The following is a 14,325-nucleotide window of genomic DNA, read 5'->3' on the forward strand; positions in this document are numbered from 1 at the left end:
GATATCACGTGATCCAAACAGCCTCATTGAAGAAAACCTGGGCAGCGCCGGGTATTATAGCTAGTAAAATATACAATTTGAATAAAGCATAGCATAAACACTGGAAGGAAAACTATGGAATGATTTGACATTCTCTGATTCAAGATGATTCTTGACCTTCCAAAATTTCATCAACTGCTTATATACACTGGTGAAATAATTTAAGAGAATTTGCATATTTTATCGAATTTCATGAAAAGAACTGAACTGAATGTAAAAAAACTGGTGAAATAAATTAAGAGAATTTGCATATTTTATCGAATTTCATGAAAAGAACTGAACTGAACTGAATGTAAAACCACTGCTTCTAGACAAAAATGCAAATCTTGTACGTCAAATACGTAAGCGTACACGTGTGTGTAGGCGGAGCCAGTAGAGAAATGTAGCGTATCGGGATCCGATCCCTCTACGTTAATGGTGATCTTGTCGTTATGTGGGAAATTCCTTCTTATTTTAGACCCCAGGGACCTCTCAGTTACCGGAAACCACCCGAGGACCCGCTGGCAAACCGGTAAGGGCCAGAATGTTTGCTTAGTTCGGCAGTCGGCGGGTGGGGTCTTTCGGCTGTCGAACGAGAACGGGCCAGAGGTCGGGCTACTGATGTCCCACATAAATTAATTTCCGTCATGACGACGATGTCGTTATTTTCGTGGATGGGTTTGATCCAGAATATGTATAGTTGGGCGAGGCTTAAGGGTTTGCCCGGTTAATTTTATTTTCATTGAAGAACCTCCCGGGGGAGTTGTTACAAGTCTCGTTGTACGGAAAATATAGTGTTGTACTCACTTATTTTCGGCGGGGGGCTGCAGACCTCCGTCGGAACAATTCATTTTTTATTGTCTTGTTGGTAATGTTTACATAATCGGGAGAGTCTGATCAGCTCTCCGGATTGTGTCATGTTGCCAGATTCCAATGTAATAATTAAATTGCAATGTTTATAATATAGTGACGCATGAATATGTAAATCCGATATTTTTGTTGAAGCGAAAAGGCCTTGCGAGGACATGTGGTCCCAAACTTCTTGTAAAATGGGAGTATAAATTCCTCCCTCTTTGTCTCTCACATTGCGTTCATCTAATCTTGTTCTATTCAACTGAAGCCCTCTAGTAGGACGGTTCACCGTCTTGCTACCGTATCCATTGGCCTTAAGCTGATTTGTTAAAATGCAATAATTTACATTGTTTGAATCCGTTTTCCGGCAGGTCCGGAATCAAAAATATTAAATAATCTTCACAGTCAAAGTTCTTCATTGCTGATGGAGGTGGTCCGGCCCTCAACCGAGAGGCTCCCCCGGAGCTGATCAAGGTGGTTCGGCCCTCAACCGAGAGGCCCCCCTGAAGCTGATCAAGGTGGTCCGGCCCTCAACCGAGAGGCCCCCCGCAGCTGATCAAGGTGGTTCGGCCCTCAACCGAGAGGCCCCCCGGAGCTGAGCAAGGTGGTCCGGCCCTCAACTGAGAGGCCCCCTGGAACTGATCAAGGTGTTCCGGCTCTCAACCGAGAAAACTTCTTTGATACTGACGGGGAAAGGTTAACAACATCGGATGTCCGATCACTATACAAGTTGACTGTTGATGATCATCAATTGGTGAGCCAGTATCTTTACTGTTAACGTCAAATAGAGGGCTCCACGTTATACTAATCTATTGTTAAAGTTGACTAACCCTATAATTAATTTGAATAAATAATATTTCATGCGAAAGTTTATTTGCAATCATTTTCCACTTGTCGTTTGCCACTTTATTACTGGATATTTTGAACCGGGCAAGCAACTCCCATAAGGGACGTTGCAATTTTAGGGGCTCGACCAGTTCTCAGTAAGTGTGGCAAACCGTGGGTGGAAAGTACTTTCGCTAAAATTTTTTTTTTTTTGAAGTTTAACATTGATTTTAGAGATGAATTCTAATAATCATAGTACGCCTAGAAATTTAGGTGATGATGTACGTGTACAAATTGAACCAGAACCAAGTGGTTCACAATCGAATAATGGTTCACAAATGAACTTTACTTATCCAACTATGTCAAATCCTTATAACGAGACGCATGTAATACTTCATCCGGCATTACCTTTAAATCACGCAAATGCTTTGGTTCCATTGACCTACCGCAGTGTTGGTAGTCTTATATTTTCAGGTAGTGGAGAAGACGTTAGAAGCTTTTTATTAAAATGTGAATCGTATTTTAATCTTTACAGTGTTCCCAATAAGATCGAGTTAGTTGTAAGCACGTTTGAAGGTCGTGCTCAGGCCTGGTGGCAAACGATAGGTAGGTACGAATGGGAAAAATGGGCGTGTAATAAATTTCGAGCCTGGTTTTCAGGAGAACCTGTTACTATAGTAACAGATCACAGGGCAGTCGCCTGGTATTTTGAAGCTAAACAATTGAAGGGGAGGTTAAGCCGATGGGCTCAATTACTACAGGAATATCCTTTAAAGTTTGAATATAGAAAAGGTTCGACCATGCAGGCCCCTGATGCCCTGTCCAGAATGCCCGCTGTTGTCACCGTCGAAACTGATTTCGAGGAAAAAATTGATAATAAATTATATTTGTTCTTGTTTTTGGATTTACCTGAGTTAATTCTTCAACAGAAAAAAAATTACCAAGATATTATACAGTATTTTAATGATAAATCTGTCGGAAGACAAAAAATTGATGAAAAAATTGAAAAGTATTACCTTTTCGAAAATCAAAAATTGTTTTTTAGATTCAGGAATGAAAAATTGCTAGTAATTCCTCCACCATGTAGAGAGAAATTTTTGACTGAAATGCACATGCATCCCATTTCAGGTCACATGGGAGTCAATAAAACTCTTCAGCGATGCCGACAGCGCGCGTTCTGGCCCGGTATGCGTAAAGATATTAAAAAATTTGTCCTGTCCTGTAAAAAATGCCAAACATGCAAGTTCGACAATACGAGGCGATGGGGAGGCATGGTGTCAACCTCTGTTGATCATCCAGGAGAAATGGTTGGGATTGACACCATGGGTCCCTTTCCCGTTTCTTCCAGAGGGAACGTGCATCTGTTAGTCGTCGTCGATTATTTCACAAAGTGGGTAGAGTTATTTCCACTAAGACGAATTACGACAAGTGCAGTTGCTAAAAAGTTTGTTCATGAGTACTGTATGAGATATGGCTTTCCAAAAAGATTAGTTTCCGATAATGGTTCTTGTTTTATATCAAACCTTATGAGGGAAACTTGTAAAGTTCTCCAGGTCAAGCAAAGGTTCACAACCCCCTATCATCCTCAATCAAACCTTACCGAGAGATTTAATAAGACAATTAAACAGATGATCTCCTGTTATGTTGGTGATAAACATAAAGACTGGGACAAAAATTTAACCTTTTTTGGTCTTGCTATTAGGTCGGTTCCCTCGGAAACTACGGGTCAGTCGCCAGCTAAATTGTTTCTTGGTAGAGAATTAGTTTTACCATTTGACTGGGCTATGGACATACCGGTTTGGGAAAGGGTGAGTTTGCCCGAAAACTTACTTAAGCAAGTTAAAGAAAATGTCAAAAAACAACAAAGGAGACAAAAAAGATATTATGACAAAAAAAGATTATTGCGCACCTTTAATCAGGATGATTTGGTATTAAGGAGAACGCATTTCCGTTCTAGTGCGCAGGGCAATGTTATGGCGAAGTTGAAACCACGACGGGACGGCCCGTGTAGGGTCCTGGAAAAAATTTCACCTATTGTCTACCTGATAGTGGATTTGTCCAATGATAATGTTTATAAAGTAAATGCTTGTGACTTGAAAAAATTCGTTAGTAGTGACCAAATCGTTCTTGATGCTGTTCCGCAGTCACCTGAGAGTAGAGAGGTCCTTGAACAACACACTTCCAGTAATCAGAATCGACATCATGTTTCACAAGCGCCCTTAAATAGTGCTAACTGCACTAACTCTAGTACGTCCTTTAACCGGCAAAATCCCGAGTAGGACACCACTCCTATGTTGGTAAAAATGAATTTCATTAAATCTTCCGTCGGTTACTCTAGGTTTTTGGTTCCGATTCAGAGTGGGTGGCAAAGGGTTCTCGTTAAGAGGAAAAAGGAACCTCGTATTGACGTCTATTATTACTCGCCCGAAGGGACTAAATTCAGAAGCAGTGTTAAAATTTCGCGATACTTACAAAATCGGGATACTGATTTGGCTGTCGATAACTTTTCCTTTAATGGGAAATTTAATATACCAGGTGATATGTTAGCATAGTTTTTGCATGTATTTCTGTAAATTAACTTTTTTTTAACCTATAGAATTTTCTTCTTTTTTTTTTGGGGAAAAATTCTTCCGTGGTGAGGGGGAATGTAACGTATCGGGATCCGATCCCTCTACGTTAATGGTGATCTTGTCGTTATGTGGGAAATTCCTTCTTATTTTAGACCCCAGGGACCTCTCAGTTACCGGAAACCACCCGAGGACCCGCTGGCAAACCGGTAAGGGCCAGAATGTTCGCTTAGTTCGGCAGTCGGCGGGTGGGGTCTTTCGGCTGTCGAACGAGAACGGGCCAGAGGTCGGGCTACTGATGTCCCACATAAATTAATTTCCGTCATGACGACGATGTCGCTATTTTCGTGGAGGGGTTTGATCCAGAATATGTATAGTTGGGCGAGGCTTAAGGGTTTGCCCGGTTAATTTTATTTTCATTGAAGAACCTCCCGGGGGAGTTGTTACAAGTCTCGTTGTACGGAAAATATAGTGTTGTACTAACTTATTTTTGGCGGGGGGCTGCAGACCTCCGTCGGAACAATTCATTTCTTATTGTCTTGTTGGTAATGTTTACATAATCGGGAGAGTCTGATCAGCTCTCCGGATTGTGTCATGTTGCCAGATTCCAATGTAATAATTAAATTGTAATGTTTATAATATAGTGACGCATGAATATGTAAATCCGATATTTTTGTTGAGGCGAAAAGGCCTTGCGAGGACATGTGGTCCCAAACTTCTTGTAAAATGGGAGTATAAATTCCTCCCTCTTTGTCTCTCACATTGCGTTCATCTAATCTTGTTCTATTCAACTGAAGCCCTCTAGTAGGACGGTTCACCGTCTTGCTACCGTATCCATTTGCCTTAAGCTGATTTGTTAAAATGCAATAATTTACATTGTTTGAATCCGTTTTCCGGCAGGTCCGGAATCAAAAATATTAAATAATCTTCACAGTCAAAGTTCTTCATTGCTGATGGAGGTGGTCCGGCCCTCAACCGAGAGGCTCCCCCGGAGCTGATCAAGGTGGTTCGGCCCTCAACCGAGAGGCCCCCTGAAGCTGATCAAGGTGGTCCGGCCCTCAACCGAGAGGCCCCCCAGAGCTGATCAAGGTGGTTCGGCCCTCAACCGAAAGGCCCCCCGGAGCTGAGCAAGGTGGTCCGGCCCTCAACCAAGAGGCCCCCTGAAACTGATCAAGGTGTTCCGGCTCTCAACCGAGAAAACTTCTTTGATACTTATGGGGAAAGGTTAACAACATCGGATGTCCGATCACTATACAAGTTGACTGTTGATGATCATCAATTGGTGAGCCAGTATCTTTACTGTTAACGTCAAATAGAGGGCTCCACGTTATACTAATCTATTGTTAAAGTTGACTAACCCTATAATTAATTTGAATAAATAATATTTCATGCGAAAGTTTATTTGCAATCATTTTCCACTTGTCGTTTGCCACTTTATTACTGGATATTTCGAACCGGGCAAGCAACTCCCATAAGGGACGTTGCAGAAACAGGCTTTATAAGCGCGCGTAAGTTAACACGCATTTCGTTCGCTAGCACACCTCAGTGAATTTCTTGGTGTTATTTTGCAGCAATCGGTTAATTTCAAATTGTAACAGTAAAAATGAGTAACCGCCAACGTTTAGATGATTGAATGAGGTGGCGAATTGTGGGGAGGCTAGAAGCAGGCCAATCTCAAGTTCAGATTTGTAGTGAGTTCGATTTAACGCCCAGCGTCTTGTGTGACTTATGGAAGCAGTTCCTGGAAAGCGGATCCATCGAGAGAAAGCCTCAGCGAGGTCGTCCAAGAGCCACGACGGCCAGAGAAGATCACCATTTGTCGATTAAAGCGAGGCGTAACAGGAGTGCTACAGCTTCTCAGCTCTCTCGTAACTTGTATGCAGCCACAGGAACCCATGTATCAAGGGTGACTGTTTCCAAAAGACTTCATGAGAGAGGGCACACCTTTTCAGGGGTGCAGTTGGCCCTGAGTTCATTTTAATGGACAATAACGCGAGGCCACACAGAGCTCTTCTGCTCGACGATTTTCTAGAGAGTGAGGATATTCGCCGGATGGATTGGCCAGCCAGATCTCCAGACCTTAACCCTATAGAGAATGTCTGGGATGCTCTGGGGAGGGCAATTGCAACTCGCAACCCCCCCCCCCCCCCCCGGGAGCCATCCAGGGAATGAAAACAGCGTTGCTGAACGAGTGGGACCAATTGCCACAGGAAATTATAAACTGCCTTATTTCACGTATGAAATCACGCTGCGAGACCTGTATATCTGTAAGAAGGGACTATACCCCCATTAACCCATTTTTTTGTTTATTCTGCAACCGCTGTTTCATACCTTCCGACTCCAACGAGTGTTACACACGATCATGCGTGTGTATTACAATTATTGAATGGTTATTTGTTTTGTATTGTATCAATGTATGTACATATCAAATTTCATTAAAATCGGTACAGTAGTTCTAGAGATAATCTACCAAGTTTGCAAATTCTCTTAATTTCTTACACCAGTGTATGTGCTATGATATAATGTACTGCCTATGATATAATGATGTGGTGTACTCTTTTTACAACAGATAAGTGTTTAAAAAAGTTTATTACATCATATAATGCAATGTTGATTTCTGTTATTATTAAATTATCTAGATAAATCACTGAGATACTCTTATTGTGCATAACATTGAAATATATCTAGTGATCAAAATACTAAATTGTAGAACTAAAATGTCATTCAATTTGGCAATGCTAGCTTGTACATGACGCTTAAACTCCTGCAACTTATCCTTAGTCATTCTTGCTTCTGCGCTATGATATGGTATATTTACTAGCATTTATAATGCTATGGTTTTTTAATTTAATCTGTATTTAATTTTGAATGTGCAAAACAAATGCTTTGGGTATCAAGTCCTGTCGGCTCTGCTTTGGTCGAAAATACTCTTTAAAACTCTGTGAATTTATACACCTTGAGCTCAAAGAAATTTTTAGTTGAAAATAAATGAGTTTAATTAGTGTATTAACAGATTCTGTGGGAGAATTTTTACATGGAATAAAATTTTGGGCAGGTCAGGAAATTTAAAATATAAAAATAGATTCTCAGTAATTATAATTCCGAATATAAAACCCTTTAATCTGCCTTAAAAGTAAGGGTGTTTTTTAATTAGCATATATATCAGGTTAAAAAAACTATTTGACAACATTGACAATAAGTTTTTTACTGTTTTAATACCGATTTATAGTTTCTGAAATCTAAACCCCTGTGATGCGCTTATAATACATATTTTGAATAAGCAGCTCTATTTACTTAGCAAATTGAACACAGGTAATCAGTAACTTAGATAAAATAAACCACAAAATTATATTTTATATGTTCTAGACTGTTATGTTGAAAAACTCAAAATTGCAAATTATAATTAATATTTGGTTTTAATTATTGTAATAAATTAATGTTTAAAAATAAAACATTGTAATATACAAAACAAGTAAGTTTTTCATCATGTTATATACCTACTGTGTTCAAAACATTATCAAAAAGCATTCATTTAAGTTTTTGACGGTTTTTGACAGTACCAGTCAAAAACCCAACCCTGATTCCAGGGTCCTCAGGGAATGTGCTAATGAATTGTTGGGGCCAGTCGCACAGATATGCAGGAGTAGTGTTGCTGAGGGTATCGTCCCAAGGGATGGAAAACTGGCAAATATTGTTCCGATATTTAATAAGGGTAGTAAAGAAGCGGTGTCCAATTATCATTCAGTGAGTTTGACGAGCTCCATCTTGAAAATTTTGGAAATTATCATCAAAAGGCAGTTTGTAAAGTGGATAGACAAGAATAATGTATTGTCGGATAATCAACATGGGTTCAGAAAGGGGAAGTCATGTGTAACTAATCTCCTTTGCTTCTATGATCATGTGACGAAGGCTTTGGGTAATAGCAAAAATGTTGATGTTGTTTACCTTGATTTCCAGAAGGCATTCGATCGGGTCCAACATGGTAAACTCTTGAAGCGTTTACACGAGATTGGGATTGGGGGCAACTTGCTGTATTGGATAGAATCGTGGTTAAGAGATAGGTCGCAACGAGTTATGGTGAACAAGGAATTCTGTGGTTGGACAGGCGTCACAAGTGCAGTTTCTCAAGGAAGTGTCCTTGGCCCCTACTTTTTTCACCTTTTGGTGATAAACTCGATCAGGGTATCGATGGGATTGCTAGAAAATTTGCAGATGACATGAAGCTGATGGGGGTAATTGGGAATCAAAGCGATAGGGAGTTGCTCCAGACCAACTTAAACAGGATTGCAGCATGGGCAAATGAATGGAGCATGACGTTTAGCGTTGATAAGTGCATGGTCGCTCATTTTGGTTCGAACAACCCACGGTTCTCTTATGAGTTGAATGGTGTCACTGTCCCGGATGCAACTAGGGTCACACATTTGGGAATTCTCATTGACGAGCGGCTTAGGTTTTCTGAACATTGTTCAGTGGTTGTCAAAAAAGCAAATAGAATGCTTGGTCTCATTTTCAAAAAGGTTTGTTGGCGTTCTCCTAAAGTCATTCTTCCGCTTTTTCGAGACTTAGTTCGTCCTGGACTGGAGTATACTATAAGGTTTTGGAGACCATACCTACAGAGGGACATAGACTTGATTGAAGTGGTGCAGAGAAGAGCTACGCATGTCGTTATTGGCACACTGCTTGAGTTATGAAGAGAGACTTCATTTTTTAAATATATTTACATTGGATGAACGCAGGTGTCAGGGAAATATGATTGAAGTGTTAAAAATTTTTAACAGGATAGATAAGATGGACCGCAAACTTTTAGTACACCGCCAATTGACTGCTTTTACAAGGAAACACCAGTATCAATTGGTGAGGGACAGGGTTGTTTGGTTTAAACCAAGTGGTTTTTTTTAAAAAAACCAGTTTCGTTTTTTTCAAAAAATCAAATAAAAGTGGCCTAAATATTATTTTTTCCTTGAAAAATATAATGGTTCATTATTAGCCAAAATTTTTCATTTTTACCACATTTTATATTCTTGGGGTATATTTTGATGGTATAGGCCTATCTTTAAATGGCATAAGATGGTATAAGTGGTTTTTTTCAAAAAGTCTTATAAAAGTGGCCTGAATATATATATATTTTTTCATATGATGCATCTTAGTTATTTAAAGTTATATACAGAAGCCAAAATTTCTCATTCTTACCATATTTTCTAACCTTTGGCTACATTCTGATGCTCTATCTTTAGCAAATTCATGAATTGTAGTGGTGTATTATCTCACAAGGTTTCTTTTTCTTTTCACAAAAAAGTAGCAACAGTAGTGACACCATCATGCTAGGGGCAGGTGGTCCTATAATCCAATAAAGACACCAGCTGTCCCTAAAGGACAAAGACTAGTGTACTAGTGGTTATATTACCTCAGACATTTTAATTTTCTTTCCCATAAGAAGTAGCACATCTCACACTGTATATCACCCAGCCTTAATATTCAACAGTTTTTTTTTATACTTTCATGTTGTTAAGCCCAGTTAATCAAGGTTCTGTATAGTAGTAACAGATTTATGAAAAATAATCAGCTATAGGGTGATTATAATTAAAGTTTTGATCCCAAAACTATAAAATAAGTACTGGTCAGAATGACTTGAAAATTTGCATGGATATCCTGAAGCAATGGAAATTTCTTTCGCACAAGGGAAAAAGTGCAAAATGTGCAAGTAGATGATGCTGTACTTGGCCAGCAGTATAATCTATTTTGGGCAACCACATCATTTCGGTACTTCTACAGCAGCAGTATGTAGATAGACCAACTTCTATCAAGATGCACATTGCAATACCAGCAAAGCAGTTGCTGAAGACCCATTTTGACAAAAACAGGATGGCACGACACTTGGCTGGCCGTCAGTTCACTTGACCTTAACCCTTACAACTTCTGGCTGGGGGGGGGGGGGGAGTACCTCAAAATGTTAGGAACAGTGGTCGGATTGCAAACTTTGGTGAATTGCAAGCTTTAGCGCATCCCCTATATGTTTGAAGTTCCTCAGTAATATTAACGTGAGGACGCGTTTGGTTTAATAAAGGTGAATTGCAAGGGCATCCACATCATGACCATGGCAGACTATGATCTGTTGTTGAACAAGAATTTTTGTGCTTTCACCTCATAGCCAGAATACGCGGTGGACAACATATTTAACATTTCTTGACTAAGTTATAGTTATTTGTTTAATTACTTTACTTTTTTGTGATGTTTTCGTGAATTATGAAATCTGTAATGCAATAATTAAGTTATCATTTTCCCATGACTGGCTATTATTTCCATTCTGCAAGCAAATTTCCCATACATTGGATTATGTCATTAATTTTACATTTTTTAATATTTTTTCCCCTTTACTTAATAAAATTCCATTTCTTCAGGAATATTTATGTTAATTTTCAAGTCATTCTGCCAATCGTTCTTTTTTTACAGTGTTTTGAAATCAGAACCTTAGTTATAATCACCCTGTGTATCATAAATCATCATTATATAATCTGCATTATTTGTGCTTCATTAAATACATTATGTTCACCTAATTTTTATTATGGTTTTTGTAAAATAGCTTCCTAATTAAGCATACTGAAAGTAACTGGAGAAAACATTTTTATTTTATATGGCTCCATACTTTTTTCACTTTTTATCGATGGGATTGCTAGCAAATTTGCAGATGACGTGAAGCTAATGGGGGTAATTGGGAATCAAAGCGATAGGGAGTTGCTCCAGACCAACTTAAACAGGATTGCAGCATGGGCAAATGAATGGAGCATGACATTTAGCGTTGATAAGTGCATGGTTGCTCATTTTGGTTTGAACAACCCATGGTTCTCTTATGAGTTGAATGGTGTCACTATCCCGGATGCAACTAGGGTTACCGATTTGGGAATTCTCATTGACGAGCGGCTTAGGTTTTCGGAACTTTGTTCAGCGGTGGTCAAAAAAGCGAATAGAATGCTTGGTCTCATCTTCAAAAAGGTTTCTTGGCGTTCTCCTAAAGTCATTCTTCTGCTTTTTCGAGGCTTAGTTCGTCCTGGACTAGAGTATGCTGTAAGGTTTTGGAGACCATACCTACAGAGGGACATAGACTTGGTTGAAGGGGTGCAGAGAAGAGCTACGCGTGTCCTTATTGGCACACTGGGCTTGAGTTATGAAGAGAGACTTTATTTTTTGAATATGTTTACATTGGATGAACGCAGGTGTCGAGGAGATATGATTGAAGTGTTCAAAATTTTCAATGGGATGGATAGGATGGACCATGAACTTTTAGTACACCGCCAATCGACTGCTTTTACAAGGGGACACCTGTATCGATTGGTGAGGGACAATGCAAGGCTATGGTGTCGCAGGGAATTTTTCTCTAATAGGGTTGTTAATAAATGGAATAGCTTACCCCCGGAGGTAGTAAATTGTAACACAATTGACACGTTTAAAAAGAAATACGATAAACATGTTGGGGTAAATGGAGAAGCTATCCATACTTAGAATAAGACAACCATTAGTATTCTTTATGGGCATTGTATGATATTTTATCACGTGTATATATTGTTTATAATTTCTATTAATTACATTTTTAATTGGGTAGCTGTATTTTTGAAATATATGACATCCATATTTTTATAGCCATCTTTTTCTCAGCCACCTTGTTGGGCATTTTGCCTGTTGTGCCGTTGTATTTTTATTTGTATAAGTTTAGTTGTAAGTACATATAGTTGAAACACATGTGTTCCTAGGTAAGGTAGCCATGTTTGTTGTGTTTCGCGATGTCTCATAAACGATTTTTATCAGATGCCGATGATTTGGCTGAACTTAGAGATATATTAGAACACTATTCTTTGTCAGAATTATCCAATCGACTGCTTCTACAAGGGGACACCAGTATCGATTGGTGAGGGACAATGCAAGGTTATGGTGTCGCAGGAAATTTTTCTCTAATAGAGTTGATAGTAAATGGAATAGCTTACCCCCGGAGGTATTAAATTGTAACACTATTGACACTTTTAAAAAGAAATACGATAAACATGTTGGGGTAAATCGAGAAGCTATCGTATCCATACTTAGTATAAGACAACCATAAGTATTCTTTATGGCCATTGTATAGTATTTTATCATTTGTATATATTGACGCATGTATATATTTTGTTAATTGCATTTGTAATTGGGTTGCTATATTTTTGAAATATATGGCATCCATATTTGTTATGGGCATCTTTTTCTCAGCCACCTCGTTGCATTTTGTCTGTTGTGGCGTTGTGTTTGTATAAGCTGCGTAAAGAAAATTGACCTGAGAAAGAATTTTGTGGAAATGCTGCAGTTTTTTACGCATTGTATCATCATAATCTTTCAATTCTCAAGAACTGGATTATACTAACATTTGGAGAAAATTAAATTTTGTGTGTTCAACCTACCTTTTGTGAATTTTGGAGTATTGCTGATTATATCTTATTCTATAACCCCCAAATTAAATTATATATATCTTTGAATTGCACAGTGAACTCTTGATAACAACCTCAACTGATAGGGGCAAAGGGGTGTTCATTAAATCCTAATTTCTTTCAATTATTGGAAGCACTATTCTGTAAGTTAACGTAAACAAAGGGGGGGGGGGGGAAACTTGCACAATTTTTATGCTCATAAATCCCTTTGTATTGTCACTTCTTTTGTTTATTTTGGATGAAGTTTCGTTAAGTAATATCGTTGCTTTCATTGCTATTAGCAGGGGAAAAAAAAAAATTTTGTGCATTTTTGTATGGTTTTTAAATTTATTTAGGGGAGGGGGGTGTATGTGGACCATTTGGTGGTTTATTAATTTTTCATTTGCTTAGTTTGAGGGTTCAACAAGTAGAGTAGTGATTAAAAACCTCTGTCTGATTGAAAAAAAAGTAATTTTTTATTTGCTACTTCATGGTAACTAGCATTCATCATTGAAAATTATGGTATGCATTTTGCGTATAGGTGAAACAACAGTTTGCATTACAAAGCAGTTCGATACATAGGCCTATTCTAGGTTTTGTGATGATACCCAATGACATTAAATTGGCTTCTGTATTTTTAGGGCATGCAGAGGTATAAACAATATTTAAAATGCTGAGCAAAGAGCTAGAAATGAAAGCACTTCATTTGTCAAAAACCATTACACTGGCATTGAGTGCTAAAATTTAAACAAATCCTTTTAAAAAAAAAGGGATGGACAATACAATGCAGTAAAACCATCTGATCCACCTTGACTTATTTATATTGGACCTGGTAATTTACACATTTTGCAGTGCTTTTGGAAGTGGTCTCGAAGAGCGTCATCCTTAAAAAACTTATATGCCTTCATAATTTGCTGTGTGCGTTGTCGAAGAGAGTTGACAGACAGAACTGTGAAAGACTCCAAAAAAAGAATGTAATATATATTATGAGGAAAGAACAGAATTATTTGTGGTTGTGTTAAATACCCTATTTTGGCCAAAAATCGTTTTTGTAACCAAGTCATTTTGCTTTGGCTCAGTTAATCTTACAGGATACTGAAATAGGTCTATAGGAAGAAATGAAAAATTCTAAAAATTTTTTCCAAAAAATTTTTTTTTCAGGGGTTTGTTTTTTATTATTATTATGTTATGATTATGTTGTCTGCGGGAGGGCATCCTACTCTTTCTAATTTTTTAAGTATGAGTGCTCTTCCCCCCCCCCCGAGTTGGAAATTGGGAATTTTGTTTATTTTTTACACTTTCTGTCTACAAAGGAATCAAATAAAAGAAGAATTCAAGTTAAGAAATTCCTTTTCAGCTTCTGTGTCATGCAGATTTTTGATCATTGCTGAGTTAATTTTTTACTAGGAAAAATCATGGCTTTCATTTCCATCAAGGCTGCAGCAAAATCGATTATGGTGGACTCGAAGCTATACCCATATCAATTTTGCATAGGCCCAACTCTTCCCATGTCTTCTGAATCATTACAATCATGGCAACTTTGAAAAATTTCTTCTTATATGGATTCATTGTATTACTGTCTGGATGGCAGCTATGTTAGAGCCCTTAACGTTTCAAAAACATAGCAAGTATCAGTT

General features: G+C 38.3%; 1 protein-coding gene across 2 annotated transcripts in view; it reads left to right on the top strand.

Moving 5' to 3' along the window:
- The window catches only part of LOC149067442 (uncharacterized), a 148,527-nt gene that overhangs the window by 22,479 nt on the left and 111,723 nt on the right, over positions 1 to 14,325 (top strand). The gene's annotated exons all lie outside the window — the stretch shown is intronic.

Source organism: Pholcus phalangioides, unplaced genomic scaffold (genome assembly GCF_987345545.1).
Source record: "Pholcus phalangioides strain wild (caught in Gottingen) unplaced genomic scaffold, Ppha-v1.0 ptg000030l_1, whole genome shotgun sequence".
NCBI classification, from domain to species: Eukaryota; Metazoa; Arthropoda; class Arachnida; order Araneae; family Pholcidae; genus Pholcus; species Pholcus phalangioides.